The sequence below is a fragment of the Lynx canadensis genome, chromosome C1, assembly GCF_007474595.2.
Source record: "Lynx canadensis isolate LIC74 chromosome C1, mLynCan4.pri.v2, whole genome shotgun sequence".
NCBI lineage: Eukaryota > Metazoa > Chordata > Mammalia > Carnivora > Felidae > Lynx > Lynx canadensis.
Genome location: NC_044310.1, coordinates 27,780,884 through 27,794,351, shown reverse-complemented (window position 1 = coordinate 27,794,351; position 13,468 = coordinate 27,780,884). Strand labels below are relative to the sequence as shown.

Below are 13,468 nucleotides of genomic sequence, written 5' to 3'. Positions count from 1 at the left end.
CAGAGAGGAACGGACACAATGGCCGCAGAGGATTCCAGAGCCTGGGGCCTCCCGGGAAGGGTCGGCGTGACTCTGCACTACTGTCTGGAGACCTGCATGGGTGACAGACCACTCTCCATCGTCCTCACTCACTCCTTCAATAACACCCATGGGATGCCTCTGACTGTGTGCCATGTGTGAGACGTGGCCCATCAGGGAACAAGGCAGGCAAGGTCCCTGCTCTGCTGACAACCGCATTCTGACAGGGGAGACGGAGCATGAACCATAAACCGGGGTATCAGCTGATTTCAGATGGTGACGAGTGCTCTAGAAGAAATAAAGCAAGCTGCCGAGATAATGAGGGACAAGGTGTGGCCAGGGAAGGTCTCTCTGAGGAGGTGACATCTGGCCTGTCATCCAAATGACGGGAAGGAACCAGCCACGTGAAGGGGTGAGGGAAAGATACTCCAGGCAGAGGAAAGTCAGCAGTGCAAAGGCTCAGAGGCTACGTCAGCTAAAGGAGCTAGCTCTCTGGAAAGGGAATGGCCCAAGGGGGCACTGGACACACCCAACACAGAAGGTGAGTAGAACCACGCATACAACATGCCGATATGCGACCGCAGACTGATCGTCCTACTCTCTGGGGCTCAGTCTCCCCACCCATCGATGGGTCAGTAGCAAAAACATTCCCACTTCTTAAGAGAACTAAATGAGCCTCTGTACATGTGAACCTCTCCACGCGGAAGGCAACTCGCCACTCCTCCTGGCTCTCAGAGTCTGAGGGACAATCTGCAGTCCCGCCCACAAGGGGCTCCAGTCTAGTGGGAGAGGGGGAACAGACAATGGGAGCCTCAGAGTCTGAGGGACAATCTGCAGGCCGGGGCTCTTCCATGACCTGAGGAGGGGCAGTGAAGAGCTCAGCCAAAGGAAAACACCAGAAAGGAAGCCAAAGAGCTGGAACAGGTTTGCCAGGTTTCTAGCTTCTTTGAGGGACCCCAAGGATAACAGGGTCACCCTACTCAGTGATGCCAAAGGGTTTACTTGTCCAAAGCCGCAAGTTGATTTGGGGGTCCAGGACATGTAAGATGCCACCAAGCACCCTGCATGGTTTCCATCCTAGCGGGCCCACTTCTTCCCGTCTCCAGGAAGACACAGGTGAATCATTTCAAGGGGTCGGTTGATGGGTGGGGAGCCATGGGAGGGTGAACAGCGAGAGCTGAAACCCCACACCTTGAGCCTGGGAGTCAGGGATCCTAGAAATGCCTTCCCATTCCCCACGTCCATTTACACCACCTGCATCAGAGATCCTAATCGACAGTCACTCACAGTGACTTCTACCAACCCAAAGAGGAGCGAGGGCACAGAGCCCAATGGTCCAGAATCTAAGCATCCAGTGCCCCCTGGTGGTGATCATGACAATACAAAGCTTGGTGCCCTCAAGCCCTGGATAGAAAACATCTGGCCCTACTCCCTCTGGTAGGGTGGGAGCGGCGAAACCCAGGGCACATTTGGCACAGTGCCCAGTGCGGGAGGTTAGCGGGGAGGGTTAGCTGACATTCAGCCACTGCCCACTAGAAAAGGACATGCCCTGAGGTGGAACAGGACTTGTCTACAGTCACACAGCAAGTAGATTGCACCTAATGACCAAAAAGAGCATTCATTCATTCATTCAATCTGCTTCATTAAGCATCTACAATATGTCTGGCACTGTTCTAAGCGTAGATAACTCAAGAGTGACCAAAACAAAGTCCTTGCCCTCGTGAAGCCTGTATTCCACTGAGGAAAGGATGATAAGCACGTAAACAAATAAAAATGCAGAATGTCAGGTAAGGATAACTTTTACAATGAAAAATAAAATATGGTAAGAAGAGAAGCAACAGAGTTGCTATCTTAGATCAGATAGTCATGGAAGGGCTCTATGAGGAGGGGACATTTGAGCTGAGACACAATGAAGAGACAGAGAAATGTCTGGGGTGGGGGGGGGGGGAAGCATTCCGGGCAATGGAAAGAGAAAGTATTCCCTGATGCAGGGACATCCTTGGCATTTTCCAGAAACAGCAGTTAATCTGTAAGTCCAAACCCAGCAAAAATATCTTTCAAAACAAAGACAAATTTAAGACTATTTCAGACATACAAAAGCTTAAAGAACTCATCAACAACAGACTTTCACTATAATAAATGTTAAAGAAAGCCCTTCCATCAGAAAGAAAATGATACCAGATAGATATATGGATTCAAGGAATGAAAAACACCAGAAATGATAACTACACAGGTAAATATATTAGTTTTATTATTATTTAAACTAATTTTTAAAGTAATTGACTATTTAAACAAAACAACAATGTATACTATGAGGTTTATAACATCTATAAGTAAAATGTATGACAGCAATAGAAAAATGGCTAAGAGATGGGAAATGGAAGCATGCTATCATAAAAGTCTTATATCACACCTGAATAGCACAATACCATTTGTAGACGATTGTAAGTTAAAGATACATACTATACACCCTAAAATAATGTCTACAAGTTATAGCTAATAAACCAACAATAGACATAAATTGGAACCATTAAAAAAACCCAAAAGAACCAAACAATATAAAAAAGGAAACAAAGAACAGATGAGACAAACATAAAACAAATAACAAGATGATAGACTGAAACCTAACCATATCAATAATCACATTAAATGTAAATGATCCGAACATCCCAATTAAAAGACAGAGATTGTCAGACAGGATAGAAAAGCAAGAACCAACCATGTGTCTCAAAAAAGACACATTAAATATAAAGACACATAGGGGTTAAAAGGATGCCAAAAAAGCTATGCCATGCTAACACTAAACAAAAGAAATATCAAAGTAGGGACACCTGGGTGGCTCAGTCAGTTAAGCATCTGACTTCGGCTCAGGTCATGATCTCATGGTTCAGGAGTTTGAGCCCCATGTCAGGCTCTGTGCTGACGGCCCAGAGCCTGGAGCCTGCTTCAGATTCTGTCTCCCTCTCTCTCTGCCCCTACCCTACTCTCTCTCTCCCTCTCCCTCTCTCTCTCTCTATCTCTCAAAAACAAACATTAAAAAAAAAATTTTTTTTAAGAGATACCAGAGTGATATCAGAGCAAAAACTATCACCAGGTAAAGTAAATCTTAAAGAAATTCATTTCATAATGATAAAGATATCACTTAATACAGAAGACATAACAATCTAAAATCTTTGTGCATCTAATAACAGAGTTTCAAAATACGGGATGCACAAACATAATGGTAAGGATTAATAGACAAATCCACAATTATTGTTGAAGACCTCCATACTCTTCCCTCAAAAGTTGATAGAACAAGTAGACAGAAAGTATTTATGATATAGAAGATTTGAACAACACTCTAAAACAACTTGACCTAGTTGACATTTATAGAACACTCTCTTCAACATCAGAATATACATGATTTTTAAGCACTCATGGAATATTTTAAAAGATAGAGCCATAAATCAAGTCTGAATAAATTTTAAAAGATTCAAGTCATACAAAGAATGGTCTCTGACCACAATGGAACTAAATTAGAAATCTATAACAGAGAGATATGAGGAAAATCACCAAATACTTGGAAGCTAAAAACAAAAACAAACAAAAATATACTTACTAACCCATGGTCCAAAGAAGAAATCAAAAGGGAAATTACAAAGTATTTTGAACCGAATGAAAAGGAAAACACAACACAAAATAAAAACACAAAATTCATGGTATGCTTCTATGACAGTACTTAGGAGGGAATATATAGCACTAAATACCAATATTAAAAAAGAAGAAAGGTCTTGGGGCCCCTGGGTGGCTCAGTTGGTTAAGTGTCCGACTTCAGCTCTGGACATGATCTCACGGTTCATGAGTTCGAGCCTCAGGTCAGGCTCTGAGCTATCAGCACAGATAGCTATCAGCTATCAGGAAGCCTGCTTTGGATTCCGTGTCTCCCTCTCTCTCTGCCACTTCCCCACTCGCACTATCTCTGTCTCTCTCTCTCAAAAAATAAATAAATGTTAAAAAAAATTTTTAAGGAAAAAAAGGTCCCAAATCACTGACTTCAACTTCCACCTAAAGAAACTAGGAAAGGGGATGGGGTGATAGGGGACAAAAGATATAAACTTATAGCTATGAAACAAATTAATCCTGGAGATGTAATGTACAGCCTGGTTATGTTACTAATACTGTATATTTGAAGGTTGCTAAGAGTGAATCTTAAAAGCTCTCATCCCAAGAATAAATTTACAACAATTTGTGGTGACTGATGTTAACTAGACTTACTGTGGTAATCATTTTGCAATATATATAAATAACTAATCATGTTATTGTATACCTGAAACTAACATAACGTTATACATCAATTATACCTCAATTTGAAAAAGAAGAAAAGAAATTAGGGTGGGAAAAGCAAATTAAGCCCAAAGTAAACAGAAGAAAAGAAATACTAAAAATTAGAGCAGAAATCAATGAAACAGAAAACAGAAAAATAATAGAGAAAGCCATTGAAGCCAAAACATGGTTCTTTGAAGAAATCAGTAAAATTGATAAACCTCTAGATAGACAAGTAGGGAAAAAAGAGAGAAAATGCAAATTATCAGTATCAGGAATGAGAGAGATGACACCATAATATTTCACAAATATTAAAAGGAATAAGGGAACATTATGAACAGCTTTCTTAAAATAAATTTGACAACTTAGATGAAATAGGCAAATTCTTTGAGACATAAACGATCAAAGTTCACTCAAAAAGAAACATAACCTAAATAGCCTGTATCCATTAAATAAATTGAATTTGTATATAAAAACCTTCCAACAAAAAAAAACCGCTACAGGACCAGATGATTTCAGTGGAGAATTCTAGCAGACATTTAAGGAAGCCATAATGCCAATTCAACAAAAACTCTTCCAGAAAATTAAAGAGGAAAGAATATTTTCCAACTCATTCTGTGAGGCCAGCATTACTCTGATAACAAAGCCAAAGACATTATAAGAAAACTACAAACCAATATCCCTCATGAACATAGAAGTAAAATGCTAAACAAAATTGTAGCAACTTGAATCTGACAATATATAAAATGGATTATATATAATGACCAAGTGAGGGTTATCCCGGGAATACAAAGTTGGTTTAACATTCAAAAATAAACCAGTGTAATTCATCATATCAACAGAAATTATTAATGTCCCACGGCTGCTATAACAAATTACCACAATCTTAGTGGCTTAATACAATGCAAACTTACTATCGTAGAGTCGTGAAGGGCAGAAGTCCAAAGGGGTTTCAATTCACTAGGCTAAAATCAAGGTGACAGCGGGATTGCATTTTTCCTGGAGGCTCTGAGGGGAAAAGATGTTTCCCTGTCTTTTCTGGCTTCTAGAGGCTTCCTGTGGCTTCCTAGAGGCTTCTTGGGTTTTGGCTTCCTCCTCCCTCTCCAAAGCTGCCAGCAGCATATCATCATGGGAGGGAAGGACTCCTGGAGGTTGAGGGCAGCGGCTGTCAAGATGTTCTTTTTAAGATGGAATTAATTTTTGTTTGTTTGTTCAGTGAGTATCTATATGGATGAACCATCACTTGGTCCAGCCTCCTACACCCAAGAAAACGTGTACCTAATCCCCCCAAATAGAAGAATCTGACTTTCGTCTTCCTAATGGCCGGAGATGGGGAAGAGCAGGGGGCCAGGGAGGTGGAAGGAGAGCCTGGGTGTGCCGTGCCTGGGGGCAGAAGCCGAATGCAGAGAGTGTTTCTTTCAAGGAGAAGACAGAATGGGCCACTGAGGCCTGAGAAGTGACTGCTGAATCGCCACTGTAGGGACCCCTGGGACCTTGACAAGAGCTGTTTCACTAGGCTGGTGGGAGACAAGGACAGACTGGGTGGGTTGGAGAGAAGAGGGGAGGGAGGAGGTGGTGACGGTGAGGACACACGCTGCCTTTCAGAGATCCTGCTGTGAAGCAGGGAAGACAGACACACACAGAACACCTGTCAGGGGATTTGTTTTTTTTTTTACAAAGCCCCCACTTGTAGGGCTGGAGTGATCACCTGGGGCTTGAGATTCCTAGGAATGTTAGATGGTTCTCCTTCCCCAGAGGAGTCCCAGACCTCCAGTCTCGGCCGAGGGGCCACGGTCCCCCACCTCACCCACAGCCTCAGTTCATTCCCCCTGCGGTGGAACGGTAGATCCTACTTTAGGAAAGCCTGGGCTCAAGTACTCATGCAGGACCCCGGACAAGTACCCCCTGTCCCCATTTCCTCAGCCGTAAAATGAAGGGGGTAGAGGGGGATTACCCCAGCCTCCCAGTTTCCTCCCCTAGCTTACTCCCATCTGTGTGCCTATTTGGCCCTGGGCGTTGCCAGCTCTCCCCTGCTTCTGCCCTGATGTGACGATGTTGTCCCTTGGCCCAGCAAAACCATGGCAGCTGAGGAGTAGCAATTATCTTCAAATGGTGTGCCTGATAGAGGAAGTCTCCCAGCTCCCCTGTGGGTCCCCAGGACCCCCACTGCAGGTGGAGAGGAGACAGGGGAGCCCCACACAAGGGGATATTAAGCAAAGCGGTTAAGACAGTAGCTCAGGACCCTAGTGTGAAGCTGGTCTCCTCACTTGCTAGCCGTGAGGCCCTGGCAGGTCCCTCCACCTGGCCGAGCTTTGGATGGGCTCACATTATGCATACACTTCTACAAAACAGCATCTCCTTCAGAGTTGACATGAGGATTAAATGAGATACTGCGTGAATGTGCTTTGCCCAGTATCCAGCCCGTGGGGAGCCTTGTTTGCTCACCAGGAGATTGGTGTCGCCCTCAGTCTGGGTCTCCTGGGAGCTTGGGTTCAGAGAGCCACAGCTCGGCCAGGGGCTTCAGAATAACAGGAATCCCCTAACCCTGCTAACCACCCTCTAGTGTCTGGATTAGCCCTGAGAGATCTGCTCCTCCCCCAGCAGGCACCTCCCACCTCGCCCCTGCGCTCCCAGTTGGGGAGCAGGGTGGAACCCACAGCGGACTCCCTGTGTCCCTCAGGCATGTAGTCTGGAGGCTGAGCAATGACTCTGCAGCCTGGCTCTGCCTCTTCCTGGGCCTGTGACGTGAGGCAGGTCACTTGACTTTTCTGTGCCTCGGTTTCAGAATCTATAAAACGGCTAAGAATAGTGTCCCTTCACAGAGTTATGGTGTAGATTTAAACAGTGAATAAACTCCAAGTACTTACAATAGTGCCCGGCACCACGTAGAAGGGTTCGCTATTCTCATCATCCCTACTGTCTTCATCCACACACAGCCACGCACACAGTATGTTCCAGACCACGCTTATTGAATTAATAAATAGACGGGAGGGTTAATTAATAAACAAACCAACCTCTAAGATTCCTTAGTTCACTGATAACCGAGAACAACGGCTATGATTTTGAACGCCTAGCAGGTGCCAGATGCTTCGTAACACGTGATCTCACGGAAACTTCCCCAAATCTAGCGAAGTGAGTATGGTCGCGCCTGTTTCACAGATAAGGAAATCGTGACCCTTAGAGGCTAACGTGTCCAACAGCACATAGTCGTTTTTTCCTCCCCTCTCATTTTTAATTGTACCCACGATACAAAATCACTGAGGAAAAAATTCAAATAGAGAGAGGCAAAATAAAAACAATAAAGATAAAACCACCTGGGATTCCACGCCCAGAAATTTCCATTAAGTTTTTGCTGACTATCATGGAGACTTTCTTCATGCACATATATATATATATATTTTTTTTTTTCTACAAAGATGGGCTCACATTATGCATACACTGCACTATAATAGACTGGGGCTCTCTCTTTCTGTGCCAATAAATCTGTGCCACGGGCAGCAGCTATAGTATTCTATTGTAGAGCTGAATCAAAATTTATTTAACCAATTTGCTGTTGTGGGATATTTAGTCTGATCCAATTCTCACCATTTTATGTGATGAATATCCTTCTCATCCACGCAACTTTCTGAACTTGTCCAATTATTTCCTTAGGATAAATTCCTAGAAGTAAAATTTCTGAGTCAAAGACAATACATTTATTTAGGGCTTTTCATATACGTGTACTACCAAATTGTCTCCCAGAAAGGCTGTACCGATTCACGCTCCCATGGGCAGAGAATGAGCTATGAGCCACCATTTCTGAAGGTATACAAAATAGGTCCGAAACGGCGCATTAGTCAGGAAAGGCTAGACCAAGCTGCAGTAACAAATTAACCCCAAATCACAGTGGTATATAAGACAACAAAGATTTATTTCAGGCCACACTGCAGGCTCAACCTGGGTCAGCAAAACAAGGGTCTCTGCCTCGCACAGTGAACTTCAGGGACCCAGGCTGACAGAGAGAGGCCCGGCCATCTTGTAGTTACACCAGCTGGAATACAGGACCTCCAGGGTCACCCCAGAATTAGAAGAGTGAGCACCCAGGTTCTGAAATGCCTCAGCTCAGAAGTGACACATGCTACCTGCACTCACTGCATCGGCTAGAAATGTCACACTGCACGGAGGCTGGAAACTGTGGTCTTCCGTGTGTCCAAACCCGATTTGCATAAACACTAGTCAAGTCAGCTACAGGTAGGAAGGGGTAAAAGTCACAAGGCTTTCCTTTGGCAAGAGAAATCTAAATTGGAAGCAACTGGGTGGTTCAGTCGGTTAAGTGTCTGATTCTTGATCTCGGCTCAGGTCACGATCTCAGGGTCATGAGATCGAGCCCCGCATCAGGCTCTGCACTGTGGAGTGGAGCCTGCTCGGGATTCTCTCTTTCTCCCTCCCTCTCTGCCCCTTCCCAGTTCTCTCTCTCTCTTTCTCTCTCTCTCTCTAAACAAAAAACTTTTTAAAAAAGAGAGAAATCTGGAGCACCTGGGTGGCTCAGTCGGTTAAGCCTCCAACTTCGGCTCAGGTCATGATGTCATGGTTTGTGAGTTCGAGCCCCGCGTCAGGCTCTGTGCTGACAGCTCGGAGCCTGGAGCCTGCTTCGGATTCCGTGTCTCCGTCTCTCTCTGCCCCTGCCCTGCTCACGCTCTGTCTCTCTCTTTCTCAAAAATAAATAAACATTAAAAAAAATTTTTTTAATAAATAAATAAACAGAGAAATCTGAATTGAATCCTATGATTTGCACTAGGTGTGGCTTTTCTTAGGAAAGAATTATGTCTCAGGATAATGAAGACAAGGGGATAGGCCAGGCAAGTGAGTTGAGCAGTGGGCTGGTGACAGCTCTCCTCTTGCCTGCAGGGCAACCCACCCCCAGTGCTTACTTATCCTGGGCTCCTCGCCTGGAGCCGTGTGGACCCCAGGAAGGCTGGAAGCCAGGTGGGTTCTTCCTGCAAAGTCCATGGGAGGCACAGGAGTGGCGTCCATGAGAAACTCTGCCCTTTGTAGCCACTCAGCCAGCCCCTGACCTATCAGCAGAGAGCAGCAGGAGGCCAGCCCACCCCCTTGTGTCAGGTACAAACAGGAAACTGGGGGACAAAAGTGGTAAAAACGAGGGTTCTGGAGTGAGACTACTGCGTTTGTGAACCAGCTAAGCCACTTACCATTTCTGTGACCTTGATGAGCAAGTTACTTACTATCCCTGTGCCTCTGTCTCCCTATTTCTACATGGGGTTCATTAAGCATAACCACTTCCAGGAGTGCCTGGGTGGCTCAGTCAGTTGAGCGTCCGAATTCAGCCCCGGTCATGATCTCGCAGTTCATGAGTTCGAGCCCCACGTCAGGCTTGCTGCTGTCAGCGCAGAGCCTACTTCGGATCCTCTGTTCCCCTCTCCCTCTGCCGCTCCCCTACTTGCACTCTCTCAAAAGGGAACAACCCTTTAAAAAAAAAAAAAAAAGAGTGGCTACTTTCAAGGGTGATTGTGAAGCTTAAATAAGACGCTATTCATTCCTTCCCTTAACAGCCAGGCAACAGACACCCTTACAGGATGCAGAGGCGAACAAAACAAAGACCCTTCCATCTGGGAGTTTATATTATCTGAAGGGGACAAGCAACAAATAACACAGCTTTTCGGGCACTGATAAGTCTGGGCTTTTATCATTGTCCTAGACTGCCTCTTGAAAGGCAGATTTCTTCTACAAAGATCAGAGGACTGAATCTCCTTGCCCCACGGACAGCAAGCAGGTAAGTTCACTGGGGAGCCGCTCTGGGCTGAGCTGGCCACCCAGAGGGATGCTCCTGGAAAAGGACTCCCCTGGTGAGCGAGGGGCAGGAACAGGGAGGAGCAGACAAAGGGGCTGTCGCCCCCACCAGGCCCAGGAAGGCGGCTGTGCTCTGGGCCCGCATGTCCACTGTCCACGTCAGAGTAAAAGCCACTCCACGTGTCTGGCTGGCAGCTGTCCTATCACTGATCTACAGGCGGGCAGACAGGGCAGAGCAAACGTGGCGAGGAGGAGGGGGATGGAAGACACGAGAAACCGGGGGCCAGGGGCTTACAGTCCTCAGCTCCATCGGCATCACTAAAGCCCCTCAGACATTTGTCGCCTCACGTAGACCCAGACCTCTCACAGATCCAGAGCATGCCAGGGCTTTGGGAAAGGAGACCTCAGACTGCGATCGGGACCCAGAGACAGTGCTGATGGCCCCGGAGGCCACCAACCAGGACAAACCGAATCCAAACAAAGATACAGTCAAGCCTGTAGACCAGACCCAGTGGGGAAGCCCTACGGAATGAGGGCTCAGCTTTAGAAGCTTCTGAGATAGTGAGCTGGTCCGGCAAAATAGCCACTTCTGCCATCTGGCTGGGAGTAAGGAAGGGTCCCTCCCAACATCTAGACACCAGAAGTCAGCAAAAGAAATTCCCAACTGAAGCGAGCCAGCTGTCGCCTCCCAGCTCAGGGCTGGGGTAGGACTTCAGAGTTGATGGGAGAAGAGCAGAGAATAAATAAGCAGTAATAGGTGCTCCCCCAGAGCCCTGCGAGAGCCCGGAAGAGAGAGAGGTTAATCCTGCAAAGCTCAAGCAGACTCCGGGGCGGACTTCAAAGAGCTGGACTGTGAGGACTCAGAGAAGTCGCGATTATATCTCATCCCACGACCCCCATTTGCCGTTCTGGAGCAACCCAGCCATCAGGGAAGGCCACCATCTCCAGGTATATGAATTGCAGACAGCTTTTCCCACAAAACCTCATGCTGTCCTATGGGAACACAAAGGAGAGGTGGGCGGTGGGGAAAGGGGACCGTTGGTGACTACCTGTGAAATGAAGTGCCCTATGCTTGGGTCAGCATGTGTGGCCATGGCGTGGATACAGCCAGAGAAGGCACCCTGACTCACTCTCCAAGGGGGAGAAGAAAAATGCCAAGAACAGGGGCACCTGGGTGGTTCGGTTGGTTGAGCGTCTGACTCTTGGTTTCAGCTCGGGTCGTGATCCCGCAAGTTCGCGGGTTCGAGCCCCGCACCGGGCTGTGTGCTGTCAGCACAGAGCCTGCTCGGGATTCTCTTGTCCCTCTCTCTCAAAAATAAATAAACGTAAAGCCTCTTCTAAAAAGAAAAAAGAAAGAAAAATGCCAAGGACAACAATGCAGGCTGGCAGTGGTCTGAGAATCACTGTTGGCTACAGCTGGCATGTCCCAGATGGGACCACCAGCATGGGCCTCGTGGAAGTCCCAGTGGGCCACGCTATCCAGTGTAGGGGGTTGAACTGTAGCCCCCAAAAGTATGTCCACCTAAACCCTCAGCATGTGACCTCACTTAAAATAAGGGTCTTAATTACCTTAATTAAGGTGAGGATCTCAAGATACGATCATCTTGGATGAGGTGGGCCCTAAACCCCAATAACAACTACCCTCAGAAGGAACAGAAAAGAGAAAACAGACTCACGGAGAGAAGGCAGCACGTAGAGATGGAGTGACGCTTGAAGCCGTGTGAGCCCAAACCAAGGAGCACCGGGGGGTTGCTGGCAGCTGCAAGGCACAAATAAGGGGTGCAGAACGGACTCTCCCTCGGAGCCTCCAGAGGGCACCGATCCGGCCAACGCCTTGATTTTGGACTTCTGGCCTCCGGAATCACGAGAGAATAAGTTTCTGTGGTTTTCAGCCGCCAAGCTTGCGGTCATTTGTAAGGACAGACCTAAGAAACTAACACATTTGGTGACCATTTCGGTTTTGCCACGTAGCAAACTACCCCAAAAGGTCATGGTTTAAGACAACAACCATCTATCACGTCTGTAACTCGGTGGGCTGGGAATTCAGACAGGAGTCACCTAGGTGGTTTTTCTGCCCTGTATGCGTTCAGCCGAGGTCACATGCTGGCTCCATCCAGCTGACAAGTGGCTCAGGCTGGAAAGCCCAACATCTTGCTCACCTGTCTGGTGCCCCAACGCGGTTCTGTGCGCCTGGCTTGGGCTTCCTCACAACGTGGTGGCCTCGGGGTAGTCAGACCTCTTACACAGCGCCTGGCTTCCAAGAGGGCGTGTTATAAGCAACAAAAGTGGAAGTTACAAATCTCTTTAGATCTGGCCTTGCCAGAACCTCCCTAGAGGTTCTGCCTCCCGGGTACAGAAGAGGGTGGAGGGCGTTGAAGGCAGGGTGAGGGAGTGAGTGGGCAAACACCAGAAGGATGGAGAGAACCTGTATCTGCAGAGCGCGCCTGTGCTCACCCCCACTGTGTGCCTGGCACTTTCTGTATGTTGTACCTCTTCCTGAGCTTTCCTGGACTGGAGACCAAGGCAGGGCAGGGGCTGCGCTGAACCGGGCTGGGAGCGGAGGGGCTCTGCCCAGGCACAAGGGGCTGGGGAAGACTGAGGGTGGGGATGCTCCCGACCCTGATGCCCAGAGGTGGTTGGGACCCCTCCACCCCCACCCTCTGAGGAGCCCCCCGGGACAGGTCGTGCCCCCACCTCCCTGACTCCACCCCTGGCTCTCTCCCTCCCCCGGCTAGACCCCACCCTCACCACCTTCATGAAGTTCCCCAGCTGACACCTCCTAATTCCCCAATGATTAACTTCCAGCGGATTAGAACCAGGACAGCTATTTAATTAACACGCATGTCTGAGATTACTCAGGACTCATTAAGACTCCATGATTGACTTGTTAACGTACAGGAATTCAATTACTTGCCTGGCACCGAACTCCTGGCCAGGGCATGGGGGGGGGGGGGCGGTGGAGCAGGCTACAAATGCCCAGCCTGAGAGCCCCAGTCTGAAGGGATAAATAGGACTATTCCAGAAAAGCCCAAGCGTGAGGGAGGAGACACAAGTTGACCCCAGGGAGCCCAGATCTGAGCAGGAAGTCACAACCCTTGTCCCCGGAAAGCCCCAAACTGAGGGGGAGGATACGGCCTCTATCTTTGACCATCTCCAAGTGTGACAGGAGAAATTTCTCACCCCCAAGGAGTTTCCTGAGGGGGAAGACCTAATTCATGTCCCTGGAGGGCCCTGGGGGCCCCGACCTGGGGAGACACAGACTCTTTCTTTGGGTACCCCCATTCTGAGATGGACAGGAGAGCAATCAGAGGGGGCAGCCTCACCCCTGTTCTGGAAGGCCTTGGTGGAAAGACACACGCAT

General features: G+C 47.6%; 1 long non-coding RNA gene across 1 annotated transcript; it reads right to left on the bottom strand.

Moving 5' to 3' along the window:
• Window positions 1-7,183: 7,183 nt before the first annotated feature.
• LOC115521122 lies at window positions 7,184-12,545 on the bottom strand. The gene is made up of 4 exons (XR_004343926.1): window positions 12,267-12,545; window positions 11,784-12,040; window positions 7,906-7,980; window positions 7,184-7,468 (listed from the first exon to the last, which is right to left on the bottom strand). It is a non-coding gene; the product is annotated as an uncharacterized LOC115521122 (long non-coding RNA).
• Window positions 12,546-13,468: the final 923 nt, after the last annotated feature.